The sequence below is a fragment of the Dipodomys spectabilis genome, unplaced genomic scaffold (genome assembly GCF_019054845.1).
Source record: "Dipodomys spectabilis isolate Male_0828 unplaced genomic scaffold, ASM1905484v1 ptg000029l, whole genome shotgun sequence".
In the NCBI taxonomy this organism is placed as follows: domain Eukaryota; kingdom Metazoa; phylum Chordata; class Mammalia; order Rodentia; family Heteromyidae; genus Dipodomys; species Dipodomys spectabilis.
In genome coordinates, this window is record NW_024870706.1 from 3,417,458 (window position 1) to 3,429,155 (window position 11,698).

General features: G+C 36.2%; 1 non-coding gene across 1 annotated transcript; it reads left to right on the forward strand.

Moving 5' to 3' along the window:
- Window positions 1-1,184: 1,184 nt before the first annotated feature.
- On the forward strand, window positions 1,185-1,291 carry LOC122104624. The gene has a single exon (XR_006146964.1). It is a non-coding gene; the product is annotated as a U6 spliceosomal RNA (small nuclear RNA).
- Window positions 1,292-11,698: the final 10,407 nt, after the last annotated feature.

Genomic DNA, 11,698 nt, shown 5'->3' on the forward strand with positions numbered 1-11,698 from the left:
TCTTCTTTTCTAGCTCTTTTGCTCTTGCTCTTCTTTTCTAGCTCTTCCCTCTCTTTTTTCTCTCTCTGTTCGTTTCTAGCTCTTGCTCTTTGGCTCTTCTTTTCTAGCTCTCTTGCTCTTGCTCTTGTTTTCTAGCTCTCTTGCTCTTGCTCTTCTTTTCTAGCTCTCTCTGGTCTCTCTCTGCTCTAGCTCTTTCCTCTCTCTTTCCCAGCCACGTGGAGTGCCAACCTTGCCTGGTCCCAGCAGGTCTTCTGAATACCTGAATACCACGTGAGTGCTACTGTTCTTACCCCTCTCTCTGCTCTTTTCTAGCTCTTTCCTCTCTTTCCCAGCTCTCTCTCATTGCCAGGCCTTTCTCAGCCACGTGGAGTGCCAACCTTGCCTGGTCCCAGCAGGTCTACTGAATAAACCTACCCCTTACCTGAATACCACGTGCGTGCTGGTACTTTTCTTACTCGGCTACCTCTTTTTAAAAACCTAACAATTAGATTTTGCTATTTGCTCATAATCCTGTACATTTAAAACTGGCTAAGATTATGATGTTCAACAAGAGTTTTATAGGCTATGAGTACCCTTTAAATTTACACTGTATGATAACTATTTATGTCTCATCTCATCACTGGTACATGGCTTATATCATCATTTGCTCCTTGCTAACATATAAAGAAAAGAAGCCCTAAAGTTTCAACAGAAACTATGTAGTTAAAGTCTTAACTCTTTGCTCTGTTTCTTTACACAAAGACTTTGCATCTTCTCATTAATAAACTTTCTATAAACTCTGAAATGTACATACTTAGTAGTATATGTCAGCTACCATAAATTTAAATACTTTATGGAAAAGTTTTATGACCTGTCAAACAGTCTTAATTTTGGCATATATAAGCAAATTCCCAAAATTAAACATTTAAAACATTAAAACTTTTACATACCTTAACACTTGCTGCAGTGTTCATTATGACAGGTGCCCTGTGTAGAATAATTGAATTCCTCCTCCTACACATCTCTTGAACAACAAACATCTGGATTCGTTTTGTTTTTGTCATATCAATCTTGACTTTCTTCTTAAATGTGTGCTTATGTAAGAAATACATGGTTCTAAAATTTCACAATTCTTTTGAACTTGCTTTTTGTTGAATTATCTAGTTTAAGAAAATCAATTCCAATTTATATATAAAAAATGTTCTGTGCTCAATTCGGCAGCACATACACTAAAATTGGAAAAATACAGAGAATATTAGCATGGCCCCTGCACAAGGATGACACCCAAATTCGTGAAGCATTCCACATTTTAACAACAACAGATGCTGGAGGGCATATGGCAAGAAGAGAACCCTACTGCATTCTTGGTTGGAGTGTAAACTTTTTCACCCACTTGGAGAGCAGTATGGAGGTTCCTCAAAAGATTCCACATAGAGCTCCTCTATGACCCAGCAATCTCACTTTTGTGCATTCACCCAAATGATCACAAACAAGGCCATTCTAAAACTACCAGCACAACTGTTTATTGTAACATTATTTACCATAGCTAAGATATGGAACCAACCCCGAGGCCTCACAATAGATGAATGGATCAAGAAAACCTTGTGAGTGTGTGTGTGTGTGTGTGTGAATTCTATCATCCATCAGAAAGAATGACATTGCCTAATTTGTTAGGAAATGGAAAGACTTGGAAAAAATTATATAAACTGAAATAGGCCAAGTCCAAAGAAACATAGGTCCCATGGTATTCCGTATTTGCAATAAGTTATATATGTCTGGGATAAGCAGAAAAGGTCAAAAGCTATGTGCATATGACTAGATAAGTTGATGTTAAGCTAAATGAACCCAAGATAGGGACACAAGTGTTTTTTGTTTTTTTTTTTTTCCCTTTCTTGCTGTTGTTTCTAATGCACCTGTAATGTACGATGTGATTTTTGTTTTGTTTTTTTTTATGTGGTCGTCCCACACAGTATAACCTCTGTTTTCAGTATATTTGGTGTTGATGCGCCTTCATTTATATACACTTCTCTAATTTGGAGAGGGAAAGGGAAAAACCAAAATGCTTAAAGAGAGATACTGGTTGACCCATTGTAACAATGAGTTGCCCAAGACACTATGTTGAAAAACTAACTTTACAATTTAGGCTAGGTGGGAGGGGGGGGGTGAAGGGTGTACTTGTGGAGGTAGAAGGGAAGAGGTTTTTGGGGAAAAACCAAGGGGGAGGTAACAATGTTAGATAGGAAATGTACTCATTACTTTGCTCATGTAACTGTAACCCCTCTGTACAGTATTTTTACAATAAAAAACGTTTAAAAATGTTCTGAGATGGAAGAGTTTATTTCTATTATTTTAACCATATAATATCATTAACAAAGAAATTAATGCAAAACCCTGACCTGAAGATATTTTGAATAAGTGTATGTGTGTGTGTGTGTGTGCGTGCGTGTGTGTGTATGTGCCTGCATGTTGGCATGCTCAGAGTTTGAACTCAGGGCTTCAAGGTTTCGCTAGGCCTTCCCTCTCTAGCATGGTGAGCTACTATGTGAGCTACATCTCCATTCCTGGACCTTTGCTAGTTCATTTAAATTTTTGAAAAATAATATTGTGAATTGTTTTTGCCTTAATTGGCTTCCAACTCCTATCCACAGATCCCATGCTCCTGAGTAGATATGCCAAGTAGACAAGATTACAGGTATGATAAACCAGTACAAGGCTGTAGGAATAATTTCAAAAGTAGAAGAAACTTTAGTTCACGAGGGCCTGTTTTATGATTTCCTACTTTTAAAGCTTTTTGTAGTGATTATATGTGAATTTTTTAGGTTTTGGGATTCTTAAAAGACAGTAAGTGATGGTATTTAAAAGTTTTAATGCTTTTTAAAAAGGATACTGGAACTGTGGGACAGAAGAAATTTGGCTCTCTTTGGACCTCAATTTATAATCTCAGCTCTGTGCATGATAACCCAATGTCACCAACACAGTCTGTGTTGAAGACAAAATGTGATAGAAAAAATTACCATGGCTATATTTTTTATGCTATTATTTATTGGACAATATCAATATTGAATTGAGTGTATAAGAGAATGAAGAGATTTTTACCTACATTTTTGTATTGCTGAAAGGCTTTTGGAAATTTTGACTCATTTCCTTCCTCACTATGTGTCTTTGGGTCATGCACTTAGTGCCTTGAATTACAATTTTTCTCAACAATAAAATGGTAATAACATTACCATTATAGCAAATTTTTTAAGACCTAAGAGACATAAAACTTGTGAAAAACTTAACATAAACTTCTATGAATGAGCTTTCAGTTTACCCAGCAGTTTTTTTAGTATTAAACAGAATGTGATATATATTACCGAAATCATTACATGTAGTAAGCAACCAGAAGTCTATTGACTATGCTGTGCTTCCAAGGAAGCCAGCTGGATAACTTCTCATGCTGTAAATCAAACTGGTTATCTCATGTCTTGATAGTGTAAAACTATCAGGGACAGAATAATGAAGGAATGTTGTAGACTGAGGTGAAGTCCATATGATAATGTGCAAAACTGATAAAACGTAAAAGTAACTGAGCAGTATATTGAGTTTTACATCATTTAAGGTAAATTGCAAAGGTAGAGAAGACCTAGAAGAAAGAATTCTCCTTTTGATATCCTATCATAGGTCCTTAGCAGGATGAACACTTTTCTCATTCTTGTAGAGGCATCATCAGATGAGAGGAACTCTATTTTTTTGGTTGCTTCCTTCAATTTATTCTTCAGTTTGAAACCTGAACTACATTAGACTGCAAGAAACCAAGGAGAATTAGACATGCAGGCTTTGGAAAGAGCAATCAGCATAAAATAAATAAAATACAGATAGCCTTGTAAAAGGTCTAAATACATTGAGTTATATAGGCTGAAGCGTAAACAGAAAATGATTTAAACAATATCATGTTATTGAAAATTGAAAGTTGTGAGGAGTTTCTCAATTTTTTCCTTTCTACTACATTGAATTAATTATTGATTTTGTATATAGAGATTAAAGATGAGATTAACAAGGAACTTGATTAAAAATCGACAAAAGTTCTGAGTAGACATGTTTTCCAAAATGCCCTGAAAATCACCAGTGGGTTTACAAAGTTGTGTTTAATACCACTTCTATGCTGGATTAATGCTTTGTGAACAGAAGTCATTAGAAAAATACAATTCAAAATTACTATGATACTACATCATAACTATTATAACTCTTATCAAAAATATCAAAGGAACTTGGTGTGGTGGTAAAGGCTTCTAATGCAAGCATTTGGCAGGTTGGAGTAAGAGGATTTGAGTCTAAGGCTAGTCTGGGGTACTGCACATAGTAAAAACCTGCCTTTTCAAAAAACTCAAAACGTAATAATGTTGGTGATAGCGTCGAGAAAAGGAAATTTTTTCTACACTCTTGGTCAAAATACCGGTTATTATTCTCTTCTAGAATGTAGTATGGTTTTCTAAAAAAATACAGAGTTGAAATATCATCCGACCACCAATCATATGATTATTTCTCTCTGGGTAACTAGTAAATACATCTATAGTTCATTGTTATTCACATTATTGACAACAGGCAAGATATAAATCGAACTTTTGTGTTCAATTACATACTAATAAACAACTGTGGTGCATGCACAAATATATTTTTCTGTTTCATACCTAAACTAGCAAGTGACTTCTCCAGTTAGCCACAACTTACAATGACCTGAAAGATGTATTCTAAATGAAGAAAAATGTTGTCTTCTGATCTTTGTACAAACGCAAACACACACACACACACACACATACATACACACCAAACTAAAACAACAGAGAAATTTTTCAAAAAGTAAAGCAAACTGGAATAGCTGGGGCATTTATGTCCCAATATAGATTATAGTAGTTATACAGGATGACCGAGTACAGAGTTGCAATGTACAACATGAGGATGCAGGGAAAAACACTGGCTTTACATAGGAATGAATCTAATTAAGTAGGAGTTGTTCTTCCTTGTAGGGGTTGCTCTTTTAGTTGTTCTCCTTCAGTAACGGATGAGATGAATGTAATTCTTTAAATATACCGGCCTGTTTGTAGAAATAATAACAAACAAGATAGCAATAAGTATGCTCAACATAGAACAAAATGCCAAATTAAAATACATGAGATTATCCTTGATATAAACTAATTATTATAAATAAGGGATCCCATGGGACATATGTTTCTTTAAGTCTGGCTTACTTCACTTAATGTGTTTTATTCCAAGATCTTCCATTTCCTGACAAAGAAGTGGTATTATTCTTTCTGATGGAAGCATAGTATTCCATGTGTAGGTATGTATGTATGTGTGTGTGTGTGTGTGTGACATTTTCGTGATCCATTCATCTACTGAGGGGCATCTGGGTTGATTCCATATCTTAGCTATGGTAAATAAGCTTTCGTATGGCCTTGCTTGTGGCCACTTGGATAAATTCCCAGAAATGTGATTACTGGGTCATAGGGGACAATTATTGTGTATATCAAGGATAATCTTAGTAGATGAGCAGAATAGCTCAATTGTTATTTGAATATGAGCATATAAGGTGATTCCAAGTGAAATAAACTCCAAAACATGTTATTTGTTGTTGTTGTTCTTAATATACTATGTGATTTCTTTTTAACCTTTTGTGTTTTCCCGACTTATAGGTTTATCCCCTATAGTCAATATATTTGATTTTGATACCCTGGGTTTTGTAATTATGTTAATTTCAACTAGGGAAGGGAAAGTGAAAAAAATGGAGAGACAAAGGACAAAGGGGAAACCTATGCAAAAGTGATACTCACAAGACAATATATTGGAAATAATCTTGGGGGGATTGGGAGGGAAGAGGGAGAAATATGGGGGAAGGAGTAACAAGTTAGAAAAAAAAGGATTACCTTACTTATGTAACTATAACCCCTCTGTACATTACCTTGACAATAAAATTTAAATAAAAAATAAAGTAACATACATGAGAGCAGCAATACAGGACATGGGAGTGGGGGAAATACTGTAGTATACAACGAAGAGTAGAACAGCTGTAGAGAACAGGAATTTTACAGTAACATAGGAAGTAATAAGCTATCATACAGATTTTCATCCTCATGTCAGTCACTAAAAAGGGAAAACAAAATGCACAATCAGCGAACCAATAGAGATAAAATAGAAAACTAAACAATTAAGGTGGAGGGCTGGGAAGGTGGCTCAGTGGTAGAGCACTTGCCTTGCATGCCTGAGGCCCTGGGTTCAATTCCTCAGCACCACATAAACAAAAAGAAAAAAGCTGGAAGTGCTGTTGTGGCTCAAGTGGTAGAGCGCTAGCCTTGAGCTGAAGAGCTGAGGGACAGCGCCCAGGCCCAGAGTTCAGGCGCCACGACCAGACCCCCAGCCCCCCCAAAAAAACAAATATAAAAAAACTATGAACATGGAGAGATGACTTGGAACAATAACAAATGACACAACTAGGAAACAAATAACTAGCTGGTAAGTTTAAAAAATATTACCCATAATTCTATTAAATGTTTTTTACATCACAATTTGTTAGAAATATAATTCAAATCAACGTTTAATAGTATATCATTTTAATAATATGTTACTTATTGATTTCTTAGTATTGAATGTTTAATATATAATTTTAGTTGCTATAGAAAAGAAAAAAGTGGAACTAATTTTAATGATATATTTCAGGAATTGTAAAATTGAGAAGCATTAAAATTTAAACAATACATCATTATTGTTTCATTTATGTAAATTAATGTAGTAATTCAAGTTGTATTCTACACTTAGCACTTAACATCAAATAATAAATTATTCCACATGAATTTGGTATTAGGTTGAAGGGTTCAATATTGTGGTAAAATTCACACCACACAGTACATGAGGGTATGACTACTCTCATCTATCTTAAATTGTGGAAATTTGATTTCTACGTGCATGTTAAATTCCTGTCTAGGTGACATCTATACAATTATATAAATTATATACACGAGGAGTATTTCAGATGATTCATAAATTCACGTTCAGTAATTAAGTTTTTATTATTTTGTATCAAATAAATATTTATAGAGAGACTGAATTTCTGAGTAGATGATGGTGTATGTGTGCCAGATTATACTTACTGGGGGCTTATTTTATATTCCTGACATTGTTTCTACAGTTGGACTTAATTTTCCATAAGGGGTTAATTGTATTATATTGGGTATATGAAAGTAAACTGAATTTTGATTCCATTAATCCTTTGCAATTTGTGTAATCCAAATATAAATTATCCATGTGTTTGAAGTAATTAAAACAACAACAGATATAAGCAACATGAATCAGTCTCTAGTATACAAGTATTTTCACCTTTATTTTGATAGTTGGTCCTCTTTTACACTACAGAATATTCTTGGGAAAATGTGCTCCAGGCTGGCCACAATTGCAGAATATTATGCTTTGATCTATCATTCCCATTGTTGGTAACACAGAAAATCTACTGATTCTTGTGGGTTTTATACCCTCCTACATTGCTGAAGGTTAACATCACCTTTACTAACTTGAGGAAGGAAACTATAGGGTCCTTTAAATATAGGATCATTTCACTTGTGAAAAGGGATAGTTTTACTTCTTCCCTATTTGGATCCCCTTTATGTTTTTCTCTTGCCTATTACTCTTGCTAGAAAGTACACTGCTATATTGAAGAGTAATAGAGAGAGTGGACATCCTTTTCTCATTCCTGTTTTTAATATCTTCATGCTTCTACCTTTTGATATATGCTTATTATCATATCTTTGTCATATACGTACACTAAAACTACTAGCACAACTATGTTTTTTACAGCATTATTATCGTAGCTAAAATATGGAACCAATCCAGATGCCCCTCAATAGATGAGTGGATCAAAAAAAATGGTATATATACACAATGGAATTTCATGCTTCTATCAGAAAGAATGACACACCTCTTTCTTAAGAAAATGGAAAGACTTGGAAAAAATCATATTATGTGAAGGAAGCCAGACTCAAAGGAACATAGGATCCATGGTTTCCCTCATTTTCATTAATTAATGTATGCTTAGGATAGTCCTGGCAGATAGGTTCACTTTTATTTTTTTCATTGTAAAAATACTGTATCGAGGGGTTACAATTACATGGGCAAGATAATGAGTACATTTCTTATCAAACATTGTAGCCTCCTCCTTGGTTTCCCCTTCCCATCCTCCCCACGTCCCCCACCCATTCCTCCTCCCCCCCCCCCCAAGTGGTAATGTTTGCTTTTCCACATAATGACTTGTATATCTCTTTGTTGCAATGGATCCACCTGTATCGAATGGCTATAATCAAGAACTCTAATAACAACAGATGCTGAAGGGGATGTGGACAGAAGGGAACCTTACCGCATTGTTGGTGGGAGTGTAAATTTGTTCAACCACTTTGGAAAGTAGTATGGAGGTTCGTCAAAAGACTCCACATAGAGCTCTCATATAACCCAGCAATCCCACATTTGGGCATTTACCCAAATGATCACAAACAAGGCCACACTAAAGCTACCAGCATGACTGTGTTTATTGCAGCATTATTTACCATAGCTAAGATATGGAACCAACCATGATGTCCCTCAGTAGATGAATGGATCAAGGAAATGAGGTATAGATACACAATGGAATTCTATGCCTCCATCAGAAAGGTTCACTTTTTAAACTATTAATGTTCCCTTTTTGCTCTCCCTCTTCCTCTGATTCCATTTGTATGCGTGTGTGTGTGTGTGTGTGTGTGTGTGTGTGTGTGTGTGTGCATGCGTGTGTGCAGTAATGAAACTTGCCTCGGAGCCTCAAAACCTTGTTAGTTTTTTTTTTTCACTCATGACTGAGTCTCTACTATTTGAACCAAGGTTTCATTCTGTCTTTGATTGAACAATTGAACATAAATGTCTCGTGGATTGCTACTCCAGCCATCTGTGAACCATGATCTTCCAGTCTCAGCCTCGTGAGATGAGATACTGGCATCCAGCTCTATTGCCAAGTGTCATTTGTTTTGTTTTGTTTTGTTATTTGTTGATTTTGTGAATCCAAAATCTGTAAGGAAAACAAATAATTTATAATCAGGACTACTCACATAAAATGTGTGTTGTTTAAAGATTACCTTAATAATATTATCCTTTTGCATCCACATTATGTGATTTGATTTTTTGAACTCTCTTGTTGCAGTCAAGTCACTTATATATAATTTGAAACTTCTTGTCTTGGTTTTATAGTGTGTTAGCTGTTTCAAAACAGAATTTATCAAGGTTTAACTCTGCACTATTGAAGCAAGACCTTTATGATTATTCAATGTCCTGTAATCATAAATTTATTACTGATCGTCACACCATTTGAGTACAAGTAGTTTCCTATAATAACTCCACATATTTTAGACTTCAATGCCATGCACACTTCTACATGCACACTATGCAAGGGCATCCTTTGTAATTCTCCATGTATTTTCACTGTTCTTCGCTCTACTCTCAAGTGCTAAGTCCTTTGATGGTTATGTTTATTTTCTCCCCTGTTCAACATTGCACCTTGGGAACTACTGGTATGCACTACTGTACTTCCATCCATTCTCCTTGTGTTTTGTTTTGTACCCCTCTCATCACAAAAGGCCAGTAATTGGGGATATTTTCTTCACTCTTTATCTCAGACATCTATCTTTACTTTCTAGCAATACATTCATTGAATTTTTTCTGTAAATTCTAATACCTTGAAAATGATTACTGCATTTTCATGGCTTTGTTATTTGGCATTAGGAAAGAACATGGGTCAGTAACTGTAACTTACGTAAAAGAAGATTGCAATCATGGCTCAATAGATGTTGTTCTTTGGATAATGTTTATTTCAAGGTCTGCCTCCCTGCTTTCTTTTCATTGTTTTGATTTTTTTTCAATGTAGCCTTTTCTTCTGGAAAATATTTTTGGGCCTAGTGAAGATCAATTCCTACTCTAATAAGTCATTATTTTTTTTTTTTTTTTTTGTCGGTCATGGGGCTTGAACTCTGGGCCTGGGTGCTGTCCCTCAGCTCTTCAGCTCAAGGCAAGCGCTCTACCACTTGAGCTACAGCGCCACTTCCGGTTTTCTGATGGTTTATTGGAGATAGGAGTCTCACAGTCTCTCCTGCCCGGGCTGGCTTTGAACCGCAATCCTCAGATCTCAGCCTCCTGAGTAGCTAGGATTACAGGCGTGAGCCACCAGCGCCCGGCTAAGTCATTAATTTTATTGCAACATCATTTCACAGATCCTTCTGAATTTCTACAGGGTTTGTATAGTAGTGCTTCACATTCTTAGATATGTTTTAACATCGGTGCATCCAATGATAAAGACACATTGCTTAAGTCACCATTTTGAGAACTAAAAAGAAACAATGCTGCAATCTCACTATATGGCAATTTTCTGGTTTTAAATTCTTTTAGATTAAAATTGTTGCTGGAGAACAAACATTCTGTGTACAATTTTATATTTTCCTAATTATTTTTAGTATACTTTCCAATGTTATATAAAGTTAAAACATTACTACTTACTTATTTTTATGATTTCTAAAATGGTCAGAGTAAAAGTTCTATTCATTCACAATTTTAAGACAATAGAGTGTCCATTGTTTACTAAGTGAGACATTTTAAAATTTTTATTTGTGGTCCGTAAAGGTTGTGCTGGGGAATCAAGTGCAGTGCTTCATGTATCTTAGTCCACTGTATGTCTCTGAGCCTGATGTGACCTGTGGTTTTATTTTCACTCAATTGGAATAAAGAAAAATTTCACTAGGAAGGAATTATTACTTGGTTACTTCCTGCAGTATCTCTTGCATACATAAAAGTAATATAATTCAAAACTGACAGAAAATGGTGTTCTATTAGGAGTAACGGTTTATTTTTTGTTTCTCCACTCTTCACTAAATCTTGCCCCTTTCTTAACCCTACTTCCTATAAAACTTGACTGAATCCACTGGAAAGACGCTTCCGGGCAGCCTCCTCCTTAAAAAGCCCAACCTTAACTAACCTACTCCCTGGTACTCCTGCTATAAACTTTCAAAGTCCTGACTGCGACCAGATTACTTCCTGAAAGTCCTCCTCTGCTACAGGGAAAGTATTCCTCCACTCCACCCCTTCCTGGAAAGCCTGCTCTCTACCACCAGAAACCAGGCCACATCTATATCTCCTCCTTCTATGTTCCTCCTTGCTGCACCAAGAACCCCACCTACATCAGGCTCCTCCCTGGAATTCTCCCTTCATCCATCAGCTACCCCACCCCTAACTACTCTAGTCCCTCACAGTCCCATTGCTCCCATATTGTAGTACCTCCAAGCTCCTCCCTTCCCTTTCATACTCCACCCCCAATCAGACTTCTTCCTCAAGCCCTTCTTTGTTTCATCAGAAACTCCACCCATAACTAGTCTATTTCTAAGTGGCCTAACCTCTCAAATTCAGCCCTGAACATAAATTTTCCCACAAAGCCCATCATGCTATACCAAACACCCTCCACTTCCATATAACTGCCCTTGAAGCCCCGCCGTGGTTTACCAGAAGCTTCTCACACAGCACATCTGGCGGGAAAGCCAGCCCTGCTTCACCACAAGCCTCTCCACCTCCCATATCTACTCTTTCAATGCCCTGCATTGCTCCCCAGATAAACCTCCATCTATTGGGTCCTCCCTCAGATACACACCCTACTACACCAGATACCCTGACCATAATATCCTACATATTT